A 21148-nucleotide genomic window follows, 5' to 3' on the forward strand; every position below is an offset into this window, starting at 1 on the left:
CTCACATATACTAATGTGCCACAAACAGGAAGTTAATATCACCAACCATTCCCATTTTATTAAGGTGTAGCCATATAAATGGCCCACCCTGTACATCTGTTTTTGCACCTCAATATATTTTATCTGTCATTTTCTATAAATCATGTCTATATATTTTGTATGTTTTTGTCTAATAAAGAAAAATTTTAAAAGCACCATTTGTGTGTCCTTGTAGTACGTGGTGTGTGTGCTACAGACAGGAAGCCTGCATGAACATTGCTAGTCCTTATACTGGTCACTACATAATCACCTGACATTATACCGGTCACTATATAAACTGCCTATATAATGACAATAAATGGGAGCAACTGAATAAAATCTCTAAAAAATAAAATCTCTATCCAGGGCGATGATAGAGATCACTGTAGCACAGGAGTCAGGTGTGCACCACTGGTGGGGGACACTGTGTTCTTTGTAACAAAAAAACAGAGGCGCCAGAAGAGTAAAAACAATCCTAAAATAGTTAAAAATTGCTTGGAAGGCAGTGGTGGACTTACCTTCTATAAGCAGACACTAGAAACTGTCAATTATTTAAACAAACGATTTATTGACATACTCCACAATCTGATGCAACGCGTTTCGCAGGCATAAACCCGCTTCCTCAAGCAATAAAAATGGGGGAGCATACAACAGTACTGAAGCATATTGTGGCACCAAGCCACTTCATCAGGAGTACCTCCAATCATGCAGCCTCTATGCAGAGCAGGGACAAGGTCCTCCAGCACCCAAGGCTGAGACACCAAAGTGCGCCCCTCCATCCCTCCCACCCCAGCTGTCACACACTGATTGCTATTAGACTAAGAGGGCCACAGGGCCCACAACCTCCCCAACACCTTAATATCTAGTTATCTGGCTTGCAGTCACTGCTATGTATCCCCTTTTCTTATTTCTCTCTGCTTCATACACAATTAGGAATGACAACTGAATGAATTGTGCGCCCCTTCCTACACTGCGCCCTGAGGCTGAAGCCTCTCCAGCCTATGCCTCGGCCCAGCACTGCCTCTATGTGACGGGTTCCTGCTACTCAGGTGAGCATTATTATTCTTACATGGGGATGTATGGGAATTGTATTTAGGACACTGGCTGCTTCAACATATCCTTTTTGTTTGTGAGGATTATACATTTATGTGAATGATGAAAGCGACTTGTACTTATTACATCATCTTCAGGATGCTGAGAGGTCATTTTACATTGTGATGTTCTTCATTCCCGTATTGTGCTGCGTGACTTGTTAGTACTCCGTGGTTTCCCATAAATGAAAAGGAAAGCATAGTGTACTCATCCACAGTCCAGGGCCCCTCTATTGACTCTGATGTAGGATTGCAGCTGGTGTGCATGGAGACAGGTCGGCAGAAGTCACGTGGGTTTATTTACAATAAGTGCATATTTTATTGCTGATTGCAGAGTCACTGGCAGAGATATCCCATCTCCAGCACATCTCCTGTGTTCAGCCTCCTAATCTTCGTATGGAAATGATCCTCGATCTCGTGCAGCGTGTACAAGCAGCAGCTCTCCACAAGACTGATGGCGATCCCCTTCTTGACAAATCTTCTGGTACGTCCAATGCGGTGCAGATACGTCTCCAGATCAATCAGGCCGTCTGTGTTCATTGGCAGATCGAAATTCACCACCACAGACACTTGCTCGATGTCGATTCCTCGGGCGCAGACGTTTGTAGTGATGAGAACCTTCTCTTTGCCATCATGAAGTCTCTGAATAATCGCAGCTTGCTCTGTCACTGGCAGCTTTCCTCTCAGGAGCTCCACCTGGTGTCCATAGTTTATTATTTCAAGGCAGAGCCAATTAGCACGGGTGTGGCAGAAGATGATTGGGCGCAGGGGCGTAACTATAGACCCTGCAAGGGATGCCTCTGCAGGGGGACCCAGACGCCACAGGGGGCCCCTGGGGGGGGGGAGTTTGAGAGACTGACAGCTAAGGGCATGGAGAGAAAAAAACGTATTCTGCTCTCACACCATTGTTATATTGGCTGCATGTGTCCACCACACAGATAAGGAATCACACACACTTTGGAATTTGTACACTGTCCCTGCTCCATAGGGTTCGTAAAAAACCTCTGTCTCACTGCTGCAAAGTTCTAAAGACGATGTACAACCTTACAAACAAAGGAGTCACATTTTCAAAAAAAGTTGTAGACTTTCCCTTTTCAGCAAAAGGATTCCTAGATTCTTATCACACGGGCTAATGACTTTATGGCCTCTGAATACTTTTACAACACAATGGAGTGGAGATTGATGTCTGTTGCTGCTTCATTGAGAGCTTGTTGTCTCACATGGAGTCCAAGATCCTGTAATAACAGTATCAATCAGTGACATTCTGAATGTTTTGCCAAAGTTACATTGATACTATATCTTATGTTCAGCATGTCATTGTTGTTCCTCCATATAGCATGTGCTCTCATGTAGTAAAATAATAAGGCTGTGTATGTATGTACTGGGAGCAGAGCTGCGACGAGGGACTTGTCGGCTGCAAGGGGCTGGAGGAAGCCCCGGGTAAGTAGATCTGGGGGTAGCATAGTTTGCCTGACGTTTCCTTTAAAGAAAACCTGAACTGAAAAGTAAAAGTCAAAATAAGCATACACAAGTCATACTTACCTTCCATGTAGTCTACTCCTCAGTGTCTTTCTCCTGTCCCGCTTCCTGTTTGTCCACTGTGATCAAGGGAATTTTACGACCTCCATTTTGAAAATGGCCATTATCCATAACAGCTTTCTGGTCAGCACACAGTTAAACTGTAACATCGCCCACTTGAGCCATAGGGAAACATGGGCATTACCTGGTACATCAGTTTTCCTCTCCGCTATAACTGACAGCAACTGATATTCTATTGACAGCAACTGATATATTTCAGATCTGACAAAATATTGTCAGAACTGGAAGGGATTATTGTCAGAAGAAAATGTTGAGCTTCTGAGAGGAACTGATGGCGAGGTAACTATGCAATGTTTATTTGAAGTTACCTCATGTGTTTATTTTAAATAATTTTACTCAGTACAGGTTCTCTTTAAGTCTAAATGTTTCTATCTGCATGGGGAAAACACATTGGTGCTCAGTTTTCCTGTGCAGAAAGCGAGGGGGGTGGGGGGCCCCATGCAAAGTTTCGCAGGGGGGCCCAGTGATATCTAGTTACGCCCTGATTGGGCAATGGTGAACGTGCTGTAGATGGTGCACGGTGCCTGAAGTTTCTGCTCGTTATCCTCACAGGCATCGTAGAATTGCAGGATGTTATCCAGCGTCTGCTCCTCTTTCCTCAGCATGATGATGTTTGGGATGTGTGTGCAGGTAGTACACTGGCGCACTCTCCTGAACTTTCTTAGTGCCCAGATACACCCCTGGGATCTGAAGCGACTGGTCACTGGGGGAAGCTCCCCCCTCCCCCGTACCAGAATGGCCATTCACTACCATCTTTGCAGCCTCATATACTAGAGTGACCAGATTTTTAAGATCCCAACCTGGGACAGGCGTATGTGGAGCGGTAGCGCCGCGGCAAAAAATGGGCGTGGGTATTATGGTATGGGCGTGGACATGACATGGGCGGAGCTAACTAATGTAATGGTGACTAAGGTAGTGGGTTTCCTCCCAAAACACAGTTAGGCAAACTGATCCTATTAAATTAACAAGAAGAATTCCAGTATTTGCATACTGCTTTTCTCCTGTAGGACTCAAAGCTCTTGTAAGGCAGCCACTATAGTGCACTCAGTAGCCATGTTAGGGAGTCTTGCCCAAGAGGTGCTGGATTACTGAGTGAATAGGAAGAGCTGAGATTTGAAACCTGTGTCAGAGACAGAACTATTATTACACTATCCAGCCACCACCAATTTTTATGCAGGGATTTGGCAAATAAATGCTATAGTCTTTACAAAGCCTTCAGCTTTAAGAGAACTGTAGCCAGAACGATATGGGGCTGCCTCTGCCATATTTATTTCCTACATTTTAAACATCCAGCCACCACCACTCTACCTTGTCTAACCCCCCCCCCCCCCCCCCCCCTCAATCATTGGTGAATTTACCACCACCACTTGTTTTTTTAAGTAGGCAGGGCCCGCCCAGCCAGCCTCCCCCCTCCCAATATCAACATTTTTGTCAAGTGAGGTGAAAACCGTCCTAGTCATCTCGTCTAGTTGCCGCACCCACTCTCCCCTCCAAACATTAGCAGGTCAGAATCAGTGTGCGAGGACGCCGATGAGGCAGCAGGTGCCATGTCAATGCGGGCGGTTGCTGCTCCGGCCCAGGCTGGTCTGGGTGTGACGGCCCGACGGTTGTTTTCTTCTTCCCTCCGCGTAGCTCTTCCAACTCGTGTGCTGCACTGCTGCGTGTGACGCCTCAGCGACATCAACACGCACATTAAACAGTGGGGGGCGGGGCCAGACAGAGGTGGGAATGCACTTTTAGCCAATTCAATGCAGGCAGAAGACAGGGAGGGAGGGGAGCAGTAGCAGCAGGGTGGACCAGAGGGGTGGAGGACAGGACACTGACGTCAGATACTCCCGCAGCCGGGACGTCCTGCATCTAAAACTGGGACGTTTCCTGGGACCCAAGCCAGCCTGGGACAGGGGACCCCGAATCCGGGACCTGTCCCAGGTAATCCGGGACGTATGGTCACTCTACATATACCCCTCGCACTGCTTACACAAGATCGTAGCTCACCCTCTGGGAATCACGCGGCACTTCCCTTCCTGAGGGCACACTCCTCTACAACTCCGTCTGGAGCCACATACAAAAAATCACCTGCTCTGCCCCACCGGTCAGGCCAGGACAAAACGGCGGAGGGGCAGTTGTGTGGGGGCCCTTGTGAGGTTGAGAAAAAGGGGCCTGCTCTCAGCCATTCCCTCAGCCCTCCTGGGAAATGTCCGCTCCCTTCCTAACAAGATGGACGAACTTCGCATTCTCAGCAACAAGAGGAAACTCTGGAACAATACCCCGGTCCTCTGCTTCACGGAAACATGGCTGGATGAGGACATCCCAGACAATGCCCTACTTCTACCAGGATTCAACATTATACGTAAACCATAGTTATCAATGAATCTGCAGAGGACTATTGAGTCTTATACTCCATTTAAAGAGAGTCTGAAGCGAGAATAAATCTCGCTTCAGACCTCATAAATAGCAGGGGCATGTGTGCCCCTGCTAAAACGCCGCTATAGCGCGGCTTAACGGGGGTCCCTTCACCCCCAAATCCCCCTCGATACACCGGGGGAGCGCTTCCTGGTTGGGGCAGGGCTAACCGCCGCAGCCCTGCCCCACGCACGTCTGTCAGCGCGTATCTCCGCCTCTCCCCCGCCCCTCTCAGTCTTCCTTCACTGAGAGGGGCGGGGGAGAGGCGGCGATGCGCCGCTGACAGACGCGACTGGAGGCAGGGCTGCAGCCGTTAGCCCTGCCTCCAGGAAGAGACAGCCAGCGACTTTTTCTATGACACACTTTTGCGGGGGGTGGGTTGAGGGTGAAGGGACCCCCGTTTAGCCGCGGGATAGCGGCGTTTTATTTATGAGCTCTGAAGCGAGATTTATTCTCGCTTCAGAGTCTCTTTAAGCACAAAAAAAATGTTAATTGCAAAAGATGCATGGAAGCACCCATATGGTGTGTTCCTAGGTATCGCTTCAATGCCTCTTTTACATTCTACGCTGCAAAACTGATACGCTTTCCATAGCAATGCATTGTGAAAAAGCTTTCAGTTAAAATGTGTATAATGTGAACTGAGCCATAGGAAAACATGGGCATTACTTTGAAAACCAGTTGTCACTGACAACGATAATGATGTATCACAGCTACTGAAAAATAAACAGTTGATACCACAATAAATGTCTGTAAAAAGGGTGGAGACCACCCAAGTGAGATGAGAAATGTGTGGGAGGGGCTTTGGAGAAGAAGGGTAAAAAGGATCACTGCCATGGCAGTACATCACTGAGGGGCGGGGCTACATGCTAATATCCTGCTATATATAGATATAAGAAGCGTTTATGCCACTCAAAGCAGGATAACCAAGGTAAAAATGGGCTTCCTGAATAATTTTGCACAATCTGCTACGTGTCATTAAAGTGCTCCTTTATTGATTCTTGTCTTTTTTAACATAAACCTGTGAGGAGAAAAAAGTTAAGGTCAGACACAGGGGCGGACATACGGCCGTGCAGGCCGTGCCGCCGCACGAGGGCCCCTGAAGTTCCGTTTTCTTCAGGGGCCCATTAAGTATTTTTTATTTTTTTTTATATATTTTTTTTTTTATTATTTTATTCCCGGGGGGCCCCCCGACTCCTATCCTCCCTCCCTCCCTCACCTCGGGGGGCCCCCTCCCGATATGCGCGGCGGGAGAGCGAGCGAGCGGCAAATGCAGGAAGGGCTCTCCAGGCATCCGCTAGAGGCCCAGCCGCTTGGTCTCCAATATGTCTCCAGTTGGAGACATATTGGAGACTCAGCGGCTGGGCCTCTAGCGGATGCCTGGAGAGCCCTGAAGACTTCCTGCATTTGCCGCTCGCTCTCCCGCCGCGCATATCGGGAGGGGAGCCCCCGAGGTGAGGAAGGAAGGGAGGGAGGGAGGATAGGAGTCGGGCCCCCCACCCGGATAGCTACCCACCCGGCTACCTAACCACCTACCCACCCGGCTACCTACCTACCCACCCACCAGGCTTCCTACCTACCCACCCGACTACCTAACCACCCACCAGGCTTCCTACCTACCTACCCACCCGGCTACCTACCCACCCACCAGGCTTCCTACCTAACCACCCACCCAACTACCTAACCACCCACCCGGCTACCTACCCACCCGGCTACCTACCCACCCACCAGGCTTCCTACCTAACCACCCACCCAACTACCTAACCACCCCCCCGGCTACCTACCAACCCGGCTACCTACCCACCCGGCTACCTACCTACCTACCCGGCTACCTACCTAACCACCCACCCGGCTACCTACCGGGCTAGTTACCAACCCACCCACCAGGCTACCTACCCACCCACCCGGCTACCCGGCTACCTACCTAACCACCCACCCGGCTACCTACCTAACCACCCACCTGGCTACCTACCTAACCACCCACCCGGCTACCTACCGGGCTAGTTACCAACCCACCCACCAGGCTACCTACCCACCCACCAGGCTACCTACCTACCCACCCACCAGGCTACCTACCCACCCACCAGGCTTCCTACCTACCCACCCGGCTACCTACCTACCCACCAGGCTACCTACCCACCCACCAGGCTACCTACCTACCCACCCACCAGGCTACCTACCCACCCACCAGGCTTCCTACCTACCCACCCGGCTACCTACCTACCCACCCGGCTACCTACCCACCCACCAGGCTTCCTACCTACCCACCCGGCTACCTACCTAACCACCCACCCGGCTACCTACCTACCCACCCACCCGGCTACCCACCCACCAGGCTTCCTACCTAACCACCCACCCGGCTACCTACCTAACCACCCACCCGGCTACCTACCGGGCTAGTTACCAACCCACCCACCCGGCTACCCACGCACCCACCAGGCTACCTACCTACCCACCCACCGGGCTACCTACCTACCTACCGGGCTAGTTACCCACCCACCCACCAGGCTACCTACCCACCCGGCTACCTACCCACCCACCCACCAGGCTACCTACCCACCCACCCACCAGGCTACCAACCCACCCACTCACCCACCCACCCACCAGGCTACCAACCCACCCACCCACTCACCCACCCACTAGGCTACCTATCCACCCAACCACCCATGGGAGCTGCGCGCCGGATGGAGGCTGGGACAGGAGGTCTGCTGCTGCAGGTGAGTAAATGTTTTTGTTTTATTTATATTAGCAGGTGTATGTTCTGGGCAGGTCTGCCACATGATTGCATGTATTTTCTTCGCAAATCTGCCGACATGATTGCATGTATTTTCTGGGCATATCTGCCGACATGATTGCACGTATTTTCTGGGCATATCTGCCGACTTGTTTGCACGTATTTTCTGGGCATATCTGCCGACTTGATTGCATGTATTTTCTGGGCATATCTGCCGACTTGTTTGCACGTATTTTCTGGGCATATCTGCCGACTTGATTGCACGTATTTTCTGGGCATATCTGCCGACTTGATTGCACGTATTTTCTGGGCATATCTGCCGACTTGATTGCACATATTTTCTGGGCATATCTGCCGACATGATTGCACGTATTTTCTGGGCATATCTGCCGACATGATTGCACGTATTTTCTGGGCATATATGTGTATTTTCTTGAGAAAACCTGCACAATTATGTGAATTTTCTGGGGAAAGGGTCACCAAAACTTGGGCCCACTGTCTTTGCGTTGCACTTTTCAAGGGAACCTGAGGTGAGAATAATATTGAGGCTGCCATATTTCTCTCCTTTTAAGCAGGGCCGGATTTAGGCCAAGGCCACCTAGGCCATGGCCTAGGGCACCACAGGAGTAAGGGCACCAAAGCAGCAGGCTAAACTGGTGCAGCATTTGCAAGCCTGCAAATGCTACCATGCAGGGAGAACAGGCGAGTGTCTGACCGCGGTACTCTGTTGCTAGCTGCCAGTGCAGCAGCCATCTTCCTCTCTGAGCACGTTTGCATTGTGGCTTCCGGCTATGGACTTGGACAGCATTGGAGACAGAGGGGGAGAGGAAGCTTCTGCAATGGAGACTAGTGGAGAAATGAGTGACACTGATGGCTGCTGCAGTGTGAAGGTAAGCTGGCTACCTATACTGACAGGGGGGTGGGAAAAGAAGGGATTATGGGAGTCATCTGGCTACCTATACTGGGGGAGGTTATCAGGCTACCTATAATAGAGGAAAGGAGGGGGAGGGGTCATCTGGCTACCTATACTGAAGGGGGGGCGGCTGGTGACAGTGGCCTTGGGCGGTAAAGAGTACAAATCCGGCCCTGCTTTTAAGCAATACCAGTTGCCTGGCTGCCGTGCTGGTCCTCTGCCTCTTATTCTTTCAACCATAGACCCTGAACAAGCATGCAGCAGGTCAGGGGTTTCTGACAATATTGTCAGAACTGAGAAGATTAGCTGCATGCTTGTTGCTGGTGTAATTCAGTTTATTACTGCAGCCAAATAGATCAGCAGGGCCGCCAGGCAACTAGTATTGTTTAAAAGGAAATAAACCCTCACCCCAGGTTCGCTTTAAGTTACAGTTAGCTCCGCCCTCATCCGGTCATTGCCACGCCCATTTTTTTGTTCTATCCACTAATTTTTGCCGCGGCGCGCTCCGCGCGCCGCAGGTTGTAGCCACGCCCATAGGGGGCCCACAATTACAATTTTGCACAGGGGCCCACTGCTGGCTGTGTCCGCCACTGGTCAGACATACCTAAGTAGTAAGATGGTCCACAGGCTTCTATCCTATGTCCATCACAACCCCACCACTGCTAGCCGGGATCTTCTTCTTCATGGCCATGCTTCTGTCCGGAGGAAAAAGCTGTACATGAGCAGCCCCGCCCTGCTGAGCATGAGCAGCCCCGCACCTTCTGAGCATGAGCAGCCCCGCACCTTCTGAGCATGAGCAGCCCCGCCCTGCTGAGCATGAGCAGCCCTGCCCAGCTGTGCATGAGCAGCCCCGCCCTGCTGAGCATGAGCAGCCCCGCACCTTCTGAGCATGAGCAGCCCCGCCCTGCTGAGCATGAGCAGCCCTGCCCAGCTGTGCATGAGCAGCTCCACCCTGCTATGCATTAGCAGCCCCGCCCTGCTGAGCATGAACAGCTCTGCCCTGCTGTGCAGGCACGGCCATTCTAATGCATGCACAGTACAGCTGTGTTCATACACGGACAAGGGTGTGGCCACGAGGACATATATGGCATATATTTGGAGGGTCCCGGCACTGGTATGGTGAGCTCAAAGAGGATAGGGAAAGCCTCTCGACCACCAGAGGCTTCACTTTACTGAGGTAAGAAGCTTTAAATTTTTTCCTCCCCATAAGGTTAACTTAATTTTTTAAAGTGTTCCCTGAAAAGGGATTGTACAACAATGCCAGCCGGACTGCATACTGTCACTGCTTGCTATTCTGGCAGTTGGATTGTCCACTGACTGCTTTTGAAAATAAAGGAATTAATGGGAATCCCTCCCCCTGAGAATTTGGACTAGTCCAAAACCTGTCAGAACTATCAGATTTATACAGTGGCATAGCTAAGGAGCTCTGGGCCCCAGTACAAGTTTTACATTGGAGCCCCCCAAGCACTCTATACATAACAATTGGTATGGTGCAGGAAGGTGATGGGGAACAGTTTTTTTTTATGATTACTACTATTCAAAGCACCTATAGAGGTGTTTAATGATTATTACCAGCAAAGGACTAATATAGAGCTAATACTGTGGTTGTGGGAGAGCCTCTCGGGGCCCCTCTGGTCCAAGGGCCCCAGTGTGGTCACACCCTCTGCACCCCCTATTGCTATGCCAGTGGATTTATACTACCTACTGTGAAACTGCATGGGGAATGTATATTGCACATTGTATTTCCCTCTGGGACAAATACGTGTCTTGCATGTATGCACACGTGGATTTTACATTTTACAATTTTTTGAGACAGCCGTCATTTAAGCTGAAAATGGTTACTGCAGCCAGTGTGTGGCTCGCCTGGCTTGTTGAGAGAGAAAGAAGATGTGGGATTGGCTGACTGAGCAGCTACTTTCACCACTCCTTATCACCATTTTCTATAGGCGGAACAAGGTTCCCCAGCAACAGAGTCTGAGATGCCTAAGTGTACACGCCTTTCCTCGAATTGTGCCCCAGTATAGGTAGCCAGGTGTGCCCCAACCCCCCCCCCCCCCCCCCAGGTTAGACAGTCTGATGTGACCCCAGTATTACGAAGGTTCCCCCCTCCCCAGTATAAATAGCCAGATCTACCCCAAATATTAGGTAAGTCCTTCCCCCCAATATAAATAGCCAGATCTGCCCCCAGTATTAGGTTCCCCCTTCCCCAGTATAGATCTGCCGCCCAATATTAAGTAGGTTCCCCCCAGTATAAATGGCCAAATCTGTCTCCAGTATTAGGTAGCCTCCCCCAGTGTTGATAGCCAGAAGATGTGCCCCCAGTATTTGGCCCCAGTATTAGGTAGCCCCTCTCCCCAATATACAGCCAGATGTACCCCTAGAATTATGTAGGTCCCCCTCTACAAGCAGACCTCAGAGTCAGTGAGCAACAGTGTGCAGCTGGCCAGGAGGTGGACATACCTGATCCATGGTCCTGGGCTGCTCGGCTGCACTAGTGCACTAGCTCCTGTCTTCCCCGCATGGTGTGCCATACTAGTCTGTCCCGGCCTGATGATGAAGAAGAATATCCATATCTGTGGCCGTATCATCAGTTATAGTTATAGCTAGCTAGACCTCTAGCATGGGCAACACAGGCAGCGTGGAAGCGCAGGATGGAAGCTCTGCACAAGCGGTGCAGCCCAGCAGTGCAGGAAAGTGTATCAGTATATCACCTGGCTTGCACAGTCATTCGCTGTCTGTCTCTGGAGTGAGAGAAGGAGGAGGCAGCATACACTCAGGCCAGGAACCATGGCAGAGTTTTGGGCACAATCGCCAAGGGCTTTGTGCTGCACCCTCATGGCTCTACACCTAGAAGCTCATGCCTATCCTGCCTCTGCCTCATCCCGGCTCTCAATCTGATGCTATCCTGTCTGTACAGTAGAGTATGCACACACATCCAGTGTTAGGCTGCTTCTCTCCTGCCTCCCTCTCCATCATTCAGCCAGTGAGTGGTACCAGCCAGTGGCTAGATACATTACCATCACATTCACCTTGGTAAACCACTTCAGGATCATGCATATTAAAATCTACGTCCTGTCTATGGATGCTAGTTTCTGACACACTATAGATTTTTTACTCCAGCATTCTTGTGTACTTTTTTTTTTCTTCAATTTTTAAGAATATTATCTCTTAAAAACACTAGCAAATTCCAGATTTACTTTAATTAAATGCTCTCAAAAGAAAGCCCTATTTTTCCTGAAAAAAACAAGACTACATATTTTTGGGTAGACTAAAAATTGCATAAGATCTATCAACTTAAAAGAGTAATCAGGGGGATATGAGGACAATAAGTGCTACTTACCCGGGGCTTCGTCCAGCCCCACGCTCCCAGCATGTCCCTCGCTGCAGCTCCGCGGTGAGCCGTTTGCCTGTGAAGCTTCCCGGTCCCCGGCAATGACGTCAGGTCAGCTTGTACTGCGCCTGCATGAGCGGCGCTGTCAATCACTGCCATGTGGTTCGGAGCGTACTGCGCAGGTCGGCCCGACCTCATCGCCAGGGACCGGGAAGCTTCACAGGTGAACGGCTCACCGCAGAGCTGCAGCGAGGGACATGCTGGGAGCTTGGGGCTGGACGCAGCCCCGGGTAAGTAGCACTTTTTGTCCTCATATCCCTTTGATGACTCCTTTAAAGTGTACCAGAGATTAAGAATACTTACCGTTTTATACATACCTGGGGCTTCCTCCAGGCCCCATGCTCACGGATCGCTCCCTCTCCACCGTCCTCCGCTGCCTGCAGCTCTGATACCGGGTCCCTAACTTCCTCCAGTCACGGCCAGTCTGCGCAAGTGGAAGTGTGCTCTTTACGTATCTCTCTGGAGGCCACTGGAGAGATACATAAAGAGCGCACTTCCTCGACTGGAAGAAGTTACGGGACCCGGTACTGGAGCTGGAGAAGGCTAAGGACGGCGGCATGGGAGCGATCTGTGTGCATGGGGCTGGAGGAAGCCCCATGTAAATATAAAATGGTAAGTATTCTTAATCTCTGGTTTCCTTTTAGCAAAGGCATAGCAAAATTGTGAAAATGGGCTTGGTCCTGAAGTGGCTTTTAACTACTTGCTGAAGGGGGGAGGGAGATACAAATAAATAAAAAAAAATGCCTCAATTTACTTAAAAATGAAGAACAAAAATATTTGAAACAAAGAGCTCTGTTGGTGGGGAGAAAAGAGGGGAAATCACTTGTGTGCTGAGTTGTGTGGCCCTGCAGCTAGGCCTTAAAGCTGCAGTGGCCAATTTAGTGAAAAATGGCCTGGGGGTTTAAAACTGCGGTCCTCAAGTCAAGACTGTTGAATGCTACAGTTTATATTGTTTAGATGACCCAACACAGGATCTTATTTATCAGAACCTCCTATCATTATAAAATTGTGAAGGTGCAACCAGCGTCACCCTAGCAGAACGCAATAATAATAATTAGGGATGCTCGTTCGGATTTCCGAATTTCCAAACGGAATTATGAAATCGGTAATAGAAGTGCGGTAGGTGGATTTTCGTGGAAATTTTCACCGACTTTAAGATTGATTTTCTCAAAAAGTACAAGGTCTTTTTGAAAGATGTTTTTTTTGCCTCTTGTGTCCACTCTTCTGCTTAAAGCAGTAGGATCAGCCATACTATGCCAGGGAAAAAAACACATATATAAGTAGATAAATACTTGATCTACTTACATAACACATGTATTGTACTGTCCACGTTTTGATTTCAGTGAATGTTATATAGTAAATGACGAGAATTCTGTTCCTGGTGGGGGCCATGTCTTTTGCCCACAGTTAAGGCTAACTCGTGATGTCATTTCTGCCCTTTACTTTTTTTCTTGTCTCCTCCAATCGCTGAGTCGCCTCAGCCTTGCTTGTAAACATGTAGGGGATCAGGTTTCAGATAAGCAGCAGGCAGGGAAATAAAGGAAAGAGGAGGAATGGATTATAGATAAAAAGAAGCCCCAGCATGCAATTCTTTGTCACGACTACTAAAGGGCCAGTGTTCCTTAAGTATGTGATAACTCCAAATCATAACAGCAGAAAACGTTTTGAAAGTTTTAAATGCAGGATTAGCATCTTTATCACTTAATACACTCAGACCAGTTGCTGTTGAAATTTGATTTTTATGGTGACGATACCGCTTTAACACACCCTGAAGGGGTTTCTCGCACCTATGGGGGCTTTGCTATTAACTGCTAAAGTCGGCGGCCATTAACTGTAAAAAAATCTTTCAAAAACACCTTGTACTTTTTGAGAAAATCAATCGTACAGTCAGCGGAAATGTAAAATGCAGAAAATCCGCATGACCATATGCATCATGCAGCCGACTTTAGAGGTTAATAACAAAGCCCCGATGGTACAATTTTTCAATTAGATAATTTAGTTTGATTATTCCGTTACATCGAATATAAAGATTTTTCCAGCATGTCCGATTATTTTTCCCGAAAAAACAGGATAATCGTTCGAATTTCTTGATCGAAAAAAAAAAAAATTCAACTTTCATTCAATTCGATCATTTAGATAGAATAAACGGGAAAATCAAACGTTTTTATTGTACCGTGTATGGCCACCATAAAAGTCGGCTGAAATGTAATTTGCAGAAAATCTGCATAACAATTTACGCTATATTGCCAACTTTACAGGTGATTAGCAAAGCCCCCACAGGTGCTAGAAACACCACATTTTCAGGGTATGTTAAGCGTAAGAGTGGAAACAAGAGGCAAATATATATATATATATATATATATATATATATATATATATATATATATATATATATATATATATATATTTATTTATTTATTTATTTAATTTATTTATTTATTTATTTATTTTTTTTTGTAAGACCTTGTACTTTTTGAGAAGATCAATTCCGCATTACCATTTGCGGTATGCCACTGACTTTAAAGGTTAATAGCAAAGCGAATTTTCCGCAAAAATCTGCATCGGAATGCGGAAATTGATAGCGGAGATCAGTATCGGTAATCGGCAATGGTGGAAAGCAGAATTTCCGCGGAAATTGGCAATGCCGACCATCCCTAATTAATAACTGCTTGCAGAAACAGCCTATTACAATCTTCACCCTGTTTGTGCCCTCCTATCTCTGCCTGGGTGTAGGTTTCCCCCGGCTGCCTCTGCATCCTCCTGCCATGATTGTGCGCACCCAACGATGGAGGTTCAGCTGTTATTTGACAGCTGACATCTCCCTGCACTGATCGGAGGCCATGCCAATCAGGTGATTGCTATGAACACCAATGATCATTGTGATCACTACACTTGTAAAACGATCGTTTTAAGGGTCAGATCGGGGAAAACCTTGTGTTATATCTGCTGATGGATACATAGCTTAAAGCAAATGGAACAGATCAAACTGCCAGTGGCGTAGCTAAGGAGCTCTGGGCCCCAGTGCAAGTTTTACATTGGAACCCCCAAGCACTCTATACATAGCAATTGATATGGCACACCTGCGGCCTGCCAAGTACAACCATAGTGTCAGAGGTGCAAGCAGGGGATGGGGTACAGTTTAATGAAGTGATTACCTGTGCTGGACCCATAAAGAGCTAATACATACTGCGGTTGATGGAGGCCCCTCTGGTCTATGGGCCCCGGTGCGGTCGGTACCTCTGCTTCCCCTGTTGCTACGCCACTGTGTTCTGTCATGCTCAGCACTGCATCCAACCTACCTCTAATATTGCGTCCCGGCTTGATGACATCATCAAGCCAGGCAACTTTGCAACACTCGTCGCTATCACATTAAACCTTTGGATGCGTAGTACAGCCTGCAGCCACCAGTGCTCAACATCAAGTGACATGGCCACCGCCAGGGTATAAATCACAGCTCAGTTTAGGTTTTGCTGAGCGTTTCCGCTAGCGTTTCAATACTTTACATTGAAGCGCTAACGCTCCCAAAATGCTGCAGGTCCTGCGTTTGCGTTTCTGGGAAATGCAAACGCTCCTGTGGAAGTTGCCCCATCCATTAACATTAGCCCAGCGTTTGGCAAACTGCTAGCGTATCGCAGCGCTGCCAAAACGCTGCCAAAAGCACTCCTGTGGGTTCCAGCCCTCAGAGAATTGCGGTTAGATAGGTATAACATCCGCTAGTTCTAGGTACTCAGCCAGCTCATCTCTGCCTCCGATCTCACAATGAGTGAGTGAATGAATCTCACAGTATATTCTACACTCCACAATAAGCAAGCAGCCCGGGTGACCCCCAAAACCACAATCTTTATCTATACCCCATCCTGACGGTTTCCTCTCGGCTCCCACAATGATTGGACAGCCAGGGTGGGGTGAGGCTGGTGGAAGCTGCTGCTGCTGTGTTTGCAGGAGGCTGTGGCAGGATAATTACACCTCATCTTTATTACAACAAAGTGACAGATCAAGTCTCGCAGTGAATGTACATTATTAATAATCATTGCAATTGGCCATATTTATACTGCGCTGCTGGTAAGTTTAACGCCTGGAGGATTTGATTGTATCTGCACTGTAACAACGCATTGGGTTCTGAAGCCACTATCTCAAAAAAAAAAAAAAGTAGGCAGTTAAAATATGACAGAACCAACAGCTTCTGGACCAGTCTATCTCCTCATGGGGGATTCTCATGGTTTTCTTTGTTTTCAGCAGCATTTCCTGAACAACAATTTATTACTGCCAAAATCCTGTCGGTTCTGTCAGATTGTAACTGCCTACTATTTTGCTGTTACTGGCCCCCAAGTGATAGTACTAAGAGCAGCCGCTTTGTGGTGAGAATTCTCAGTAGTGTGGCTTTAGAAAGAGAGAGAGAGAGAGAGAGAGAGAGAGAGAGAGGGAGGGAGGGAGGGAGGGAGGGAGGGAGGGAGAGAGAGAGAGAGAGAGAGAGAATTATCTCTATTTGGGAAAGTTTCATCCTTATTATAGCATGCTGAGCAGTGTATATGTTGGTACGGAGGGACTTAGGAAGTAATCTGCCATTGTAGTGGTTTTAATATTTGTACATGTTCATTTGCAATGCTTATTATTAATGTTTATTCACTGTGAGACTTGATCTGTCAGCTTGTTAAATAAAGATGTGTAATTCTCGTTGACATAAGAGCCTTAAGGTGCGTACACACATGCGACTATAGTCGTTTGTAACGATCGTTCCCCGATCTTTACCAACGACGATCGTTACAAAAAACGAACCACCGACTATTAAGTCTAACGACGAACGAGCCAAATCGCTACAAAAGAAAGTTCTGTCTCGGCGGATTTTTCCCAACGACGATCATTTGCAAAAGTAGTACATCGTTGGAAACGATCGTTCGTACCAGGCTGGACATGCGCATTTCACTTTTTCTCCATGGAATTTTACAATTTTATGCGCAGGCGCATTAAGTGCTTTTACGTGGTGTAACGTTCGTTCTAACGATGTGATCGTTACACACTTTTTAAGGTGCGTACACACATGCGACTATAGTCGTTTGTAACGATCGTTCCCCGATCTTTACCAACGACGATCGTTACAAAAAACGAACCAACGACTATTAAGGCAAACGACGAACGAGGCAAATCGCTACAAAACAAAGTTCTGTCTTGGCGGATTTTTACCACCGACGATCGTTAGCAAAAGTGGTACATCGTTGGAAACGATCGTTCGTACCAGGCTGGACATGCGCATTTCACTTTTTCTCCAAGGAACTTTACAATTTTATGCGCAGGCGCAATAAGTGCTTTTACATGGTGTAACGTTCGTTCTAACGATGTGATCGTTACACACTTTTTACAACTAACTTTACTTCGGTCGTTCTTTCGTCAATTAAAAGATCGTTCGTCGTTAACAACGAACGATCGTTGTCGCATGTGTGTACGTAGCATTAGAACTAACTTTACTTCGGTCGTTCTTTCGTCAATTAAAAGATCGTTCGTCGTTAACAACGAACGATCGTTGTCGCATGTGTGTACGTAGCATGAGGCTTTTGTTTAGTTACTTGTTCTGTACTATGGAGGGTATTGTGACGTTCAGCAATCGTTATGAGCAGAACATACACGGGTATATAGGAGTGTTATACATCCATGCACGTCTTCCAAAGCAATCAGTGTATAGGCTATACATACACACTACACCTGGTGCAGCACATTAGGGAATATATATGGTAACACGCTGACCCCACACCCTGCATTCTACAATTGCATTTGCCTCATTCAGTTATGATTGTGTAGAATGGTTGTTAGAACTCCTATGCGGTATATGAAAATGCTGTATATATATAATATATATATATATGTATCCAAATGCCATAATAACGCTGACTTATTCGCAGCATGTGCTGGATCCTGGTCGCTTTACAGTCATTCTTCTATCACTAGAATAATGTGACTATTGCTTTATATTACATTACTGCAAGTTGTGATGACAAATATACATCATCGCCTAATCTGCCTTCTCTATATTGGAGTATCTGATAGCGGTTATTACTCTGTGTGATGGTACACACTGTGCTGGTTTAATATTATTGTTTAGGATACACTATGGTGGTTATATTATGAAGTTACAATATAAATTGTGTAATGTTTATATTATTATATCTTAATATACACAATGCTAGTTGTATGATTACATTGCTATTAGCGATACAAAGCTCATTGTATTGGTATTAATGTGATTAGAACTTGCGCTGTGCCGGTTATATTGTGTTATTATTTCAGAGTATACATTGTATTGTTGTTTATTACAATATCATTATTTCGCAATATATCCTTTAATATTGTAGTATTATTATATCATTGATATGTTCACTGTAGTTAATATCACGGTGTGATTTCCTGACATACACAGTGTGGCATTTGTTGTTATTATTGTTGTTTCGTAATATTCAGTGCTTCTGCTATATTTTATTATACAGAGTGTGATTGTAGGATTATTAAGTCGTTCTTCAATACGCATTCTAATGGTTGTATTATTTTATTATGATTTTATAGAAATCACTGTGTCTCTAAATGTATAATTACATGATTCATAGTGACATATTTATGCCATGTGGATGTATTATGCATGCATTATCCAGGGCAATAAAGCACAACGGTTTGATCTCCCTTTGAGCTGCATCAGAACCATTAGTAACATTCTATAGGAATATAATAACATGAATGCTGCAGATTCCCCGATACTGATACAAAGAAACATTTCTCTAGAGAGGAAAGTGGACTTTACGGGGAACGAAAATAACCGTTTTATAAGCTTGATGAGAGGCACATGGCGAAAGCGGAGTGTTTATTTGTGTTACAACAAGTGACATGTGGGGAATATTCAACATTCTGGAATACTTATCACAAGTGTTACAAGTGAATTGTGGGAATTATGGGATGAGCCGGAGCTTCAACGTTCTAGAATACTTATCACAGCAGCATACATTTACACATGTATTAGTTGAGGGGGGGGGGGGGGGGGGCTATTAGTTGCCTGCATTTGTGTGTCCTGCATCATAAGCAATATCATACACGTTGTAATTATAATATTGCTGCTACAATATCAAATGTACCTAATTACCAATTACTTTGTCTAATGACCAAATCTTTTTCACCCAATCTTACCATTTCTATGTCATATAAGGGAACTGCCTAAATAATAAATTCACTCAATTTACCCTTATACTACATAGATATGGTAAGATTGGATGAAAAAGATTGGATCGTCAGTGGCCACCTTGTATATCACGTGAATGACCTCAGATTGACAGGGATGTAATTTCCATTCATGCAACCCTATCATTCTATCACACAGTGTAGGATAGTTCAATGATGATAGCATACTTCAGCTGGGTGGGTTTCTGCCAGGAGTTATGATGGCAGCTGCTGTGTGGAGGATCAGGTGATATGCTAGAACGTGAAACATTTTGAGCAGAATACTGCTGGTCGGAATGGAGATGCAGAGTTTCTGGTGGTACCTCCTGATCTAAAAGGACACACTAAATTATCTGTCGAGCAAACAAGATTATATATCCACAGTTCACATTCGGGGAAATTGTATTCAAAGCATAAACAATAAAAGAAAAAGAATCCCCTATGAATGATCTCTAGAACATCATCATATAATAAATCAATAATGCCATTATGATAAGAACATAAAAACATAATATTAAGTCCCAAGATGTTTGGTTCACAACGGCACGTTATTGATGTTATGCTGCACTCTAGTGGTGAAAGAAGTAATTCCAACAAGATACCTATGGAAGTTTATAAAGAATGTTGTAACATTAGTAAACTCATCTCCATATACAGTATATTTCCATCATTGGTTATTGCATGGCTCCATTTTTTGCCCAGGGCAATTGTACCTAAGATTGTGTCATTATATTTGTACTTATATTAGAACCTGTATCCAGAGATCCCCTTATTACAGGGGTGATGGGGGTTTTTATGCTTTTTAATGTTTTTACTGTGTGATTTGATTGCTAATAAAATTTGAATTTTTGACATACATGGTCTTTGGACTGATTGATACAGACCAGGAATCATTCATAGGGGATTATTTTTCTTTTATTGTTTGTACCTCCTGATCTGTCTGCTGAGCTGCATGATGGGCAATGGGGGTGAGTGACACAGCTAGCTGCATACAATGCCCTATGTGATACCTCCATTACATGCAGGCATGTGCAGAGAGGGGGGCGTTGACTATGGTAGGATTAGATTGTGAGCTCCTCTGAGGTCAGTCAGTCAGCTGCAGTGTCAGAGAGGTGTAGGCAGGGGAGGGGGCAGCTGCAGTGTCAGAGAGGTGTATGTAGGGGAGGGACTAACCCCAGTGTCAGGGAGGTGTAAGCAGGGGAGGAGACAGCTGCAGTGTCAGAAAGGTGTAAGCAGGGGAGGAGACAGCTGCAGTGTCAGAGAGGTGTAAGCAGTGGAGGGTACAGCTGCAGTGTCAGAGAGGTGTAAGCAGGGGACAGCTTCAGTGTCAGGGAGGTGTAAGCAGGGGAGGGGACAGCTGCAGTGTCAGAGAGGTGTAAGCAGGGGAGGAGACAGCTGTAGTGTCAGAGAGGTATAAGCGGGGGAGGGGACAGCTGCAGTTTTAGAGAGGTGTAAACAGGAGGAGAGGACAGCTGCAGTGTCAGAGAGGTGTAAGCAGGGGAGGGGAAAGCTGCAATGTCAGAGAGGTGTAAGCAGTGAAGGGGACAGCTTCAGTGTCAGATAGGTGTAAGCAGGGGAGGAGACAGCTGCAGTGTCAAAGAGGTGTAAACAGGGGAGGGAACATCTGCAGTGTCAGAGAGGTGTAAACAGGAGGAGAGGACAGCTGCAGTGGCAGAGAGGTGTAAGCAGTGGAGGGGACAGCTTCAGTGTCAGAGAGGTGTAAGCAGGGGAGGGGACAGCTGCAGTGTCAGAGGTGTAAGCAGGGGAGGGGACAGCTGCAGTGTCAGAGGTGTAAGCAGGGGAGGGGA

Source organism: Hyperolius riggenbachi, chromosome 2 (assembly GCF_040937935.1).
Source record: "Hyperolius riggenbachi isolate aHypRig1 chromosome 2, aHypRig1.pri, whole genome shotgun sequence".
NCBI lineage: Eukaryota > Metazoa > Chordata > Amphibia > Anura > Hyperoliidae > Hyperolius > Hyperolius riggenbachi.